General features: G+C 31.8%; 1 long non-coding RNA gene across 1 annotated transcript; it reads right to left on the bottom strand.

Annotated features, from left to right (window-relative positions):
* Window positions 1-1,982: 1,982 nt before the first annotated feature.
* LOC129570866 (uncharacterized) lies at window positions 1,983-3,853 on the bottom strand. The gene is made up of 2 exons (XR_008688177.1): window positions 3,711-3,853; window positions 1,983-3,334 (listed from the first exon to the last, which is right to left on the bottom strand). It is a non-coding gene; the product is annotated as an uncharacterized LOC129570866 (long non-coding RNA).
* Window positions 3,854-10,507: the final 6,654 nt, after the last annotated feature.

The following is a 10,507-nucleotide window of genomic DNA, read 5'->3' as shown; positions in this document are numbered from 1 at the left end:
GACATTTTTCCGCTCAACTTTTCTGTATTACATTTTCGCTCCAAACCATTCAACTAATATTTCATTCGTTCCGGTTTTTTTTGGCCTGTACTCTATGTACAAATATGGATTGATTTTGTGTTGGAAAAAAGGAAATTTGTGTAGAAAGAAGAAATTCTTTATATTGAGTAGCGTTCGAAACATAGAAATAGTAAGAAGAATAGTCAAGAAAACCTAATTTTACTAATAAAAATTCAACTATATTCATGAAAAATACGTTGACAATTCCAAAAATAATCAATTATTGATGTCTAACATTTGAAGTGAAAGTACATTTTGTACAGCATTAAATATTTCTTCATTCTATTCAAATTTGTACAATCACCAAGATTACTTAAATTACCCAAATCCCTGTTGCTTGTGTTAGTGACTAAAAACAGTTTATGATTAGTAAACGTCCACCTGAAGGTTTTAGTAAATCGGAATGAGGTTTCGTTATAAATAGTACATATTGCCGTTTTTCTTAGCCCATTAAGTGTTTCGGGGCTAATGTAATAAAACTTACCAAGTATCCAAGTAATACAAGTAATACAATGGGCACATTTCAGAAATGCAAAAAAAGTTTGATATAAAATACTTTTTCTGTTTTTCAATTTCTGAAATGTGTTACAAAAAAGAGCGGAAAAGAAGAGAGAAGAAAAATAATGTATTTATATACACATGAAGAGACACATTTGAACCTGTTTAATAAAGAAGAGATCAATTGAATTGGAATTGATACAAACAATAAACACACTAGGAAACAAATATCGGTATATTCCCTCAAAAACAACAGAAAAGGAAGAGGTATGGGCTTGGGCATACATGAATCGAATTTAGAAAATGTATCATACTAAAAATCAAAATCGTCTCAAACATAAAGAGAATATAAGCAAATGAAGGGATGTAGAACAATGAAACACAAAAATGATTCTAGAAAAGGATAAAGTCGTGAACTCAATCGATGAATTTGAACCAACTGAGAGAGAAGGAGAGAGAGAGAGAGAAAGACTAAGAGAGAGAGAGATGACTTTAAAGAATGGGCGGGAGAAATGAAAGAGACATAAAAACGGGATCAAAACAAGGCTTGAAACAAAACATAATATAAAAAGCATGGATAGACACATATAGTGAAACAATGGAGGAAAAGATTGAACGCAGTTTAGGATCATAGAGTTGACAGACTGTGTGTATGGGCAAAGTTTATATGACTTTTTTTTATTTTGAAGAAAAAATATATCTAGTTTTTGGGTATGTGCGTGTGTGCTTCTAATAATAAATCCGATCTGTTACATTTGAATAATATGAAACATAAAGTCATATTAAAATTATGTCACATAAAATTCTGAACGTAAATTTGAAAAAAAAAAATCTGCTGCGTCACCCTTGTTCTATTGTCTGATTTTTGCACTCTTTTTCATGAAATACATTTTAAAAAAATCAGCTTTTGGGGTTTTTTCTATAGCATTGTGTTGAGTGTGACAGCACCATTGGTATAAAATTTGTATTTGCATAAAGTGTGATTTGTCATTTTATACATTTGCACGACACGTGTAAAAAAAAAAATAGGGAAAATATAATAGTGAAAAAGAAGTAAGTAAAATTTGAGAGGAAAACAGTAATTGCACAATCGTCGTGAATATGTTGTTGTGCCAGCAATAAAATCACATTTACCTGCTGTACCACGATTACATACATCGGTTGGATAATTTCTTCGGCACATATCGAGTCTGTAAGAATTTGTTGGAATAGTTGAGTAAGACAAAAAATTGGTAGCTTTTCAATTTCAATCTTTTTAACACAAAAATAAAAATACGGATTCGAAAACAATGACGAAAAAACCCACAAAATAAGACGAAAGTGAACGACTGTAAGACGGAATTTGGAACGGAGTAATGTCGAAAATGAAGTCATTAAAACAAACAGCAAATACCAACGATGATAATAATATGTGACCGCCAATGTTGAGATATTTTAATCTGATTTTTATCCAAAGCTCTTACAACTAACCTATTTCATCATTCATTTCATTTGGATCAAATTAGAAATATTATGTTTGACATTAGGAAAAAACCAAAGAATTTTTTTTGTTTTTGTTAATTCCAGATTTAAATTTTTTTTAATCTATCTAATCACAATTATTATTTGAAAATTCAATTAAAATTCCACCCAGACTATATATTGTTTTGGCAAAATTCTACGAAAGGTAAATGGTTAATTTTTTTTTTTAGTTAAACCACATAATATTACGTAATCCTAGTTATCGCCGATTCACTTCCGTATGCGATTTTACTGCGTTCGCTCTCGCATATGTTGATTGCACACGGCTAAACTATAACAATTGGGATCATTCATTTATGGAATTCCGTTGTTAGTGCGAACGTTACTTAATAATAAAAAAAAATAATACAAAAGATACATGTAGCACATGAAGCAAATAAAGAAATTGAGAGAGCTGTGACATAAGTTTCTACGTAAGACATTCGATGAAATTGAAACTGAAGTAATCGGAATTTCGATATGGACTGTTGAACTTGACTGCCGACTTTAAATAGGCTTTTTCTTTCTTTTTGCTATAAATATAATTGCATCATAATCAATGATATAATTCAAACGTTTTGGTTGATATTGTTTCATCTAGAGGCAAAAAAGATAATCAATTTTTATATAATTGTTTCATACCATTTACTAACGATTAATGAACTTTGACTTGAAAAACAATATTGTCTGTAGCACCTCTGAATAAATTGGAATTGCTCGATTCGAAATGAATTTGATCAACGATTTTATGGCAAAAAATATTAATATTTTCTCAACTGAAGAATCCATAAAAGTTTAATAAAGTTTATTATTACCATCGCCATCGGGGTAGTGCAACACTAACAATAACATTTTTATCAGAATGTTACTCGCGCTGTATTTGCATCATTGTTGCACATGTCGTAATGAATGTTTTATTTGATCATGAATAAATATCGTTTAAGCAATGAAAAATGACTACCAATGCACTTGAATTATGGCATTTAGTAAAAAAATAAAGCCAATGCTGTTAAGATATTCAACGACTCTTATATGCAAACTAATTTTCCCACTATCTACTATCAGAATTGACAAAAAAACACAACCTATATAAATCAGATGAGCTATTACAGTTGAAAAAAAAAAAACAAATTAAAACCACCAAAAGTTAAACTAAATGCAGATTGTTATTTGCTGATTATTTAGTTTTTATCTCATTTGGGCTTGGAAATTTAGATGGTTACCCGCTGTTCCTTTTGTGCATCGGCCACCTTTTCTTCTGCGACACATATCATACCTGTGTAAGAAATTATCATGATATTTTGTTGCTATCATTTGGACAAACATTTTGGAAATATTTCTTAAATGCATAAATAAATCGGACTTTTAAACTGAGGTGCGCTTTTTGACTCTTCTATGGAAGTAGCGTATGATCTGGATTTCATTTATCTGCTTCAAATAAATTGAAAAAATTCCATTTTTAAGCTGTAGAGTGTACACGCCTCCGTGTGCTTCAAGATGACCAAGAACACTTGCTTCGACGGTTGAAGATAATCTTACGTGAAATACCTTTCAATACTCACAGTGATTGTTCGAATGATAATTTTCCACAACAATTTTTTGCTATTTTGAATGCTCAACACTGGTTCCTAAAGTGATGAGTCTGAACTTACTTTGTTATCGCAACTGCAATATCATAAACTGGTAGTCGACGTTCTCGGAACAGATATTTGCCCATGTCGGTTAAAGCAGCTGCTGAATCGATGGCATCACGACCAACCCGATTTCTTTCTAAATATGGTGTTGCATCTCGACCCTTGTAAATGAATGAAAAATGAAACTTATTTAAAAAAATTTAATACTTTACGTTGAGATGCTTTCCAATTTAAAATATTTTATTATAATGAAAGAAAAAAAATAAAAGAAAAATGTAATTTCTATTGACTAGATCGAGAGGAGAGTAAGTTCATCTGACTTTGTTATGAAAGAGAAGAGTAAGTTTCTTTCGACTCAAAAATGGTTAAAGGCGAGTATGTTCATTTTTGGCGGGTCCTCGCGGTTGTCCACGGTTTCCGCGGAACTGATAAGAGAAAACAACTTGGTGTCTTCGGCAAAGTTGTAGCACTCGAGGTCTTCTATAACATTGCTGGAGTCAGTTATCTCTCATCTCTTATCAGTTCCGCGAAAAGCGCGAAAAATGATAAGAAAAAAAAAGTTCTATATAAAATTTGCTTTTTTATGTGCGCGATTTGCGCGCAACTGATAAGAGATAAGAGATAGATGTCTTCAGCAATGTTATAGAAGACCTCGAGTACTACAACTTTGCCGAAGACATTATGTTGTTATTTTTTATCAGTTCCGCGGAAACCGTGAAAAACCGCTGAGGCTAGACGGGATGCCAACATACTTCCTTTTAACGCAGATAGAATCAACAGAAATCATACTCTCCTCTTTCAAAATATATTAGAATTTTTTCACATACTCTCCTCTCGATCTAGTCAATAGATTTGGGCGAGGGGGAAATCACTTGAAAGTAATTGAAATGTCACAAGTAATTATGATAATAGAAAAGTAATTTTCCCGAAAAAAAAGTAATTGAGGTAGATGTCATCAATAGTTTGGTTATGTCTGTTTGGCATAAACCACATACCCAAAGTATTCTTGGATACATTATCGTAAAATAAAAAATTATCGTTTATAAAATAAAAATGAAGATGAAAAAAGATAGTTTGGTGTGGACTCGATTGCGTTTTTTTCCAAATGCGGCATGACCAAAATGAAATTAGTATAATTTTTCGATATGAGTGTAATGGTTTGTTTAAAACGTTTGTTTGTTGGTTTGACAATGTCGAACTTTGAAATAAACGTCTACTTTCTTTCGTAATTTATTGAAGAAATAGCGTGCCAAAAAGTAATAGAAAAAGTAATTTGATAGTTTTGAAAAGTAATTGAAAAGTAATTCAAAGAGTGATTTTCCCCTCGAATTTGGGCCAATTCTGGTATAAAGTGAGTAGGGCTACCATATAAATATTGCATACGCGATTCGAGTTTTTGAATAAAGCGAAGATTTTAAATGAACGAATCCAAAAATAGGAATGTTGGTGTGACTTTTTTGACTGAAGCGAATAAGCAGTATTGACTAGTTTCATCATATGTTTCACGGAAAGTAAAATTGCGTCATTGATGAAGAGCCTATTTTTTAAGTGATATGGAAAAGGTCATTTCGATGTTATTGATTGCGGCGATCGTTTGAGATTTTTCCGTTTTTTTTATGCGAAACAAGGAATCTCTGAACTTTGAGGAATCTCTTTCAAATGTTCACCGTTTTTTTTTCCTTCAAATGATCGATTCGAATATTTTTCGGTTCAGTTTAATTACACGTTCGTTCAAAAACAGATCTATGCATATTTTTTTCTCTCAAGTTGTCACATAATTTTAATTCAGCTTGGCTGCTACTAGAGTCAAAAAATATATAAATCCATATGTGTGTCATTACATAATCTTTCATGCGATGAAAAACGACTGGCAACACATTGTTGCACAAATGACATTGCTCAGAGTCCATCGTTTTCAGTGAAACAACATCATTTATTAAGTGGATGCACTGAATAAATATCGATGTCAACCAGCAAGAAACAACTGGATGCTCTACTTAGCTCTATTGCGTTTGGATATTTAAATTTTAAACATAAAATATTATTATGAGTATCATAAATTCCACTTTTTGACTACTTCGAATGTTAAGTCATTTTTCGACTTCGTTTGCATAATTCAACACATTCAAATTCACAAGGAAATGAAAAGAATTACATTCATAATTCCACTCTTCCATCCCTTTGTCCATACTTTTCATGAAGAAATGAATATTATTCTGGCTTCCTTTTGTCAGTTTTTATAAATTGAAGACGATAGAGGCAATTGATATAAATGTTTCAAAGTATTTACCAAGTATTCAACGAAAAGTATAATCAACTATGAAAAGATTCGATTGAAATTGTGTACAGCGTGGAAAAACTACACCACTCTATGTTGCATTTTATTTTATTTTATCAAATGAGGTGTTGTCAAATTTAAACTCATATTGCATTAATAACAAATGAAATTGCAATGAAGTGAGGCGTCAAAGTAATTTATTCACTCAATGATTCAAAGTTCATTTTTTCCAATTGCAAACATATAAAAATAAATTTTTACATCAATCGATATTCCGACAGCAATCTGTCTTTGTTTTCTCAATTAATGCACATCCAATTGTCTGACGCTAGTTATCATATTCTTGGTAAATGAATATTTTTGCATGGTATATCATTAATGATTCAGCTCATCAATTTGAGCATATCATCATATAAATGTCGACAGACGTGAAGATCAAGAACAACGAAAACATTAAAATCAGTTTATTTCAGGAAATGTCGACGAATGAATGAAATACCATTTTATTGATTTTATTAACGATACAAGTGTTGTGTGTGTGTGGATTTTTTCTTTCTTGAAAGGCGTTACGCACGTTGAATTAGTTAGCTACTTTTAGACGTATATACTCTGTGGCGATTTTATGTGGTAGAACAATATATTTAATCTACCTTCTTGGCAGGCCACTTCAATCTTGTTTATTGCGTCTTTTGTGTATTGAGATTTGATCAGTGAATTATTTACTTCCGATTCGCAATGAATGAACAAACAAACATCAATACTGTGTCATCGTTCAATGAGTACCATGGTGCGTGTACTGACTGGCCATTTGGAATTGAAGTTCATTGGATTGTCCATTTTCAATGACTTTTGACCAAAGGGATATTGCAACTTTTTTGACCAGAAAAAACGCCATCTTACGTCGTGCCCGTAAATTATTTTACTGTACATTTAGATGGTAGAGCTTGAACAAAAGTTCGACACTATGCATAAACTTGGAAAGAGCTTGATAGACTTGATGAAATACATATATTTTATGGTCCTTGCAATATCCCTATGCTTTTGAATAATTGTATTGCTTTCTCATTTCGAAAACAAAGGGGAAAAAAACAAAATTCGATTGATCATTCGTTGTATTCATCAATTTACGGCAAATCACTCAAAGCCCAATTAAACGTTGTCTTCAAAGTTATTTGCTTATTTTTACACCTTTTTAACCAAGCATTCAAACTCTTCAACACTTTTCTGTTTGGTTTAATGGGCACGATTGACCAAATCAAATTCAATGTCCGTCCGCAAATTTATTGTAGTGAATTGAAAACACATAACCAAATAGGAAATATTGAGAAAAAAAAAACTATCTACACTCATGATGTTGATGATTAATACAAAGCTTTTCCTTATTGCCTACCGATTCACGCGCAATGCGGTATATATTTACCAACTGTACAATTTTTTTTCCTTTTTGCGCTCCAAATTCTTGAGATATTGAACTTATTTTGCTTCTGGTTTTATTTATTTGGTATACAACACCTTTCAACATCGCGCTTCGTTCATCTTTATTTACCTAGTTAATGTAATTCTAATTGCTAATCGCTGAGAAATGCAAAAAAGCTATACTACGTCTCTCGATTATTCAGTTTTACATTGTAAACAAAACACACATATTTTACAACTGGGAACATAAAAAGAAGGTGTATTTTCCCCCATTAGTTTTCCATCTCTCTGCTTGGGAAGAACGTATTAAAATGCGCAAAGTCATTGCGTTTCCTTTAATATTTTAGCAAATGTTATCACGCAACACACCCTCTCCCATTAATGTAATCATCACTACTGGTTATAATGATAATTTGCGAACATTTTCAGGACATAAAAAATGACGGAAGAATTAGAAACTTCGATTTAATAATAACAAAAAAAAAATGCGTAGACTAAACTAAAACAATTAGCCATCTTGATATAAAATGCAACCAAATTGATTTTCACACACAATTTTTTTTTTTTTGAGTTTGATTTCGTAACTCTGAAAGATTTCAAATGCATTGATAAAAATAAAACGGTATTTTGTCGTACTTATAAAGCGCGAAGTGTGGGTGGCCTTGCTGATGTTTGGCATTCACAATATGAAAAATTATTGTTTATTTTTTTCATTTTCTTTTTCAATTGAATAGTTTTCGTTTTTTTCCATTTCGTGGTCACTTTATGAGCATGCATGCGCATAATTGTTTGCACCTCGGTAGTTAATTATTAATTTTTAAAGCATCTCAAATTGACGTGATATGCAATTTGAAACACAATGAAAGAAAGATATAAATACTCAAATAGGCTAACGGTAATGAAATTGTTTGTGTGATTCCATGAATAAATTGTATAAAAGTGTTAGGTTGGAGTGAAACATTGAAGAAAAAAAAAACATATATATACAATGACAGTGAACCGGAATTTGGGGAAAAAATCGTTATTCTTTATATCTCTCTCTCTCTCTCCCTCTTTTTATTATTTCGAAGCAATGTAATAAAATATAAATTACGTGAGGTATCTTTTCTAAATTACATTTCAATTATGCGATATTTTGCTGCGTTTTTATCTTTCTAAAATTGTGCATTCCTACAATTTGAATACGCATGTTTTTGTGTAATTTATTTTTTCTTCTTTTAAGAAACGACAGTGGGTAAATAGTAATTTGGTAAATAATTTCCTGTTCATTTCCAACATTCATGAATAACATATTACAATTTTTCTTTTCAACCTTTCCCAATCTTTTTACAATCTACAGATTGCGTCACAAATGGAAAATATTCGGTGCTAAATTGAAACAGACAATCTTGTTGTGATTTTAAAAAAAATGCTTGTTTGAAATGGTTGAAAATGAAGAAAAATAAAATCATTCAGATATTAAGATACATTGCCAATGAGCACCCAAGCTTGAAGAACAATCTTGACTTCTGTACACATACTGGTAATGAATGAAAAAAAAAAAATATATTTCAAGCTAACAGCAGCAGTATATAAAATATACTATGTGAAGGTCAGAAAAGACTTATTTCATTCAAAAATGTAAATGAAGTAAAAACAAACGTAGACACCAAAAACAAGGTGAAATATTTTTCGTTTCTTGACAATATTAAGCGATTGTTTGTTATGCTGTTGATAATAATCAATCGATATGCATATGAATTGTTATGCACTGTCCACCTAACTGCTGCTAGATGCAAGTGGATAAGATACGTGCTTATAAACGTTGTGAGGTTGTTTTTCTCTTATCACAATATTCTTCTCAATATCATAGAAAAATTCAATTGAAACTTCATTCAATTTGACGATAATATTATTTTCAAGCCATTTTAAATGGTGGGTTGTTTACTCAACATATAAAGCCTCTGTTAGTACTGATTTGACAGAAGAAAAGGCGTCACCTGGGAACTGAGTTCAATGTGCCATACTTTTACTCTTCGAACTAAGACAGACGCGCACTCGTTATACCATACTACTCACATGTTTTAAATCAATTCAATATCTATACTTGCGAAAAAGAATCACCAACTTAAATTGCTGGATTAGCGTTTTATGACATTGACCAAATGATTTGATCTCCATGAAAATATGTCATAGTTCTGGCTCAAACAATTGTCCAATTTTTTTGGTCGCTTAATCACGAGAATTTAATGAAATAGAGGACGTGAGACTAAACAAATCGCACCGAATGCTGTTGCGAATTGGCGTCATATTTTAAACGAGTTCCCATATATGGTACCTTTGTTTGTGTACGTATTCAAATATAGAGCTCCAGAATTGATTATTTTATGAATTAACTGTAAAATGTTAAACTAAGCGTTAGTTTAGCTTGGTGTGAGTGTTGCGGTATATCTGCATACAACTGGTTTTATGTATTGCAAATACGCATGCAAAATTGAATATTGGTCAGGTGTTTCTTTGATAGTAAACGTTTCAAATGATCACTCTCGCCGCAAACGTTGTCAAATTGATTTCAAATGAACTATATTGAAGATATCATTTTTACTTTTCCGTACACAACGTGTCAAGGGAAAGTATAGGAATTGGTCCCGAAAACTTTTTTCGCAAAATTAGCTTAGATCATCATAAAAACTCATGAAACGCGTAGAAAACCACTTTTTGAGACACTTTTCCGTTCGTGTGCCGTCGTCGTCGTCGTCGTCGTTGGTTTGTGTTAACACGAGAACTCAAAAAATAATTTAGATAATCAAAATCTGGAAACGCCAAAAGTTTTGTATTCGAAAAACTTAGTTTAAGTTCGAAGATGAGCCATTTTCGATTTGATCCTGGGGTACTTGCCCTAAGAAAAACCTCAAAAAATTGACACTTTTGTATAGGAGGTACCTGTAAATCGACTCCGATTGGCTTCAAACTTTCTGGGATTTCATTTTTCGGAAGAAAAATAAGATTCTGAAAGTTTGAAACCAATCGGAATCGATTTACAGGTACCTCCCATACAAATTTTTTGAAATTTTGACTAAAATTACCGATTTTCGGACAATTTTGTATGGGAGGTACCCGTTAATCGATTCTGATTGGCTTC

The sequence above is a fragment of the Sitodiplosis mosellana genome, unplaced genomic scaffold (genome assembly GCF_009176505.1).
Source record: "Sitodiplosis mosellana isolate CC-2019 unplaced genomic scaffold, AAFC_SMos_1.0 Smas_scaffold_461, whole genome shotgun sequence".
NCBI classification, from domain to species: domain Eukaryota; kingdom Metazoa; phylum Arthropoda; class Insecta; order Diptera; family Cecidomyiidae; genus Sitodiplosis; species Sitodiplosis mosellana.
The sequence above is the reverse complement of the archived record's forward strand: the minus strand, read 5'-3'. Positions and strand labels throughout refer to the sequence as shown.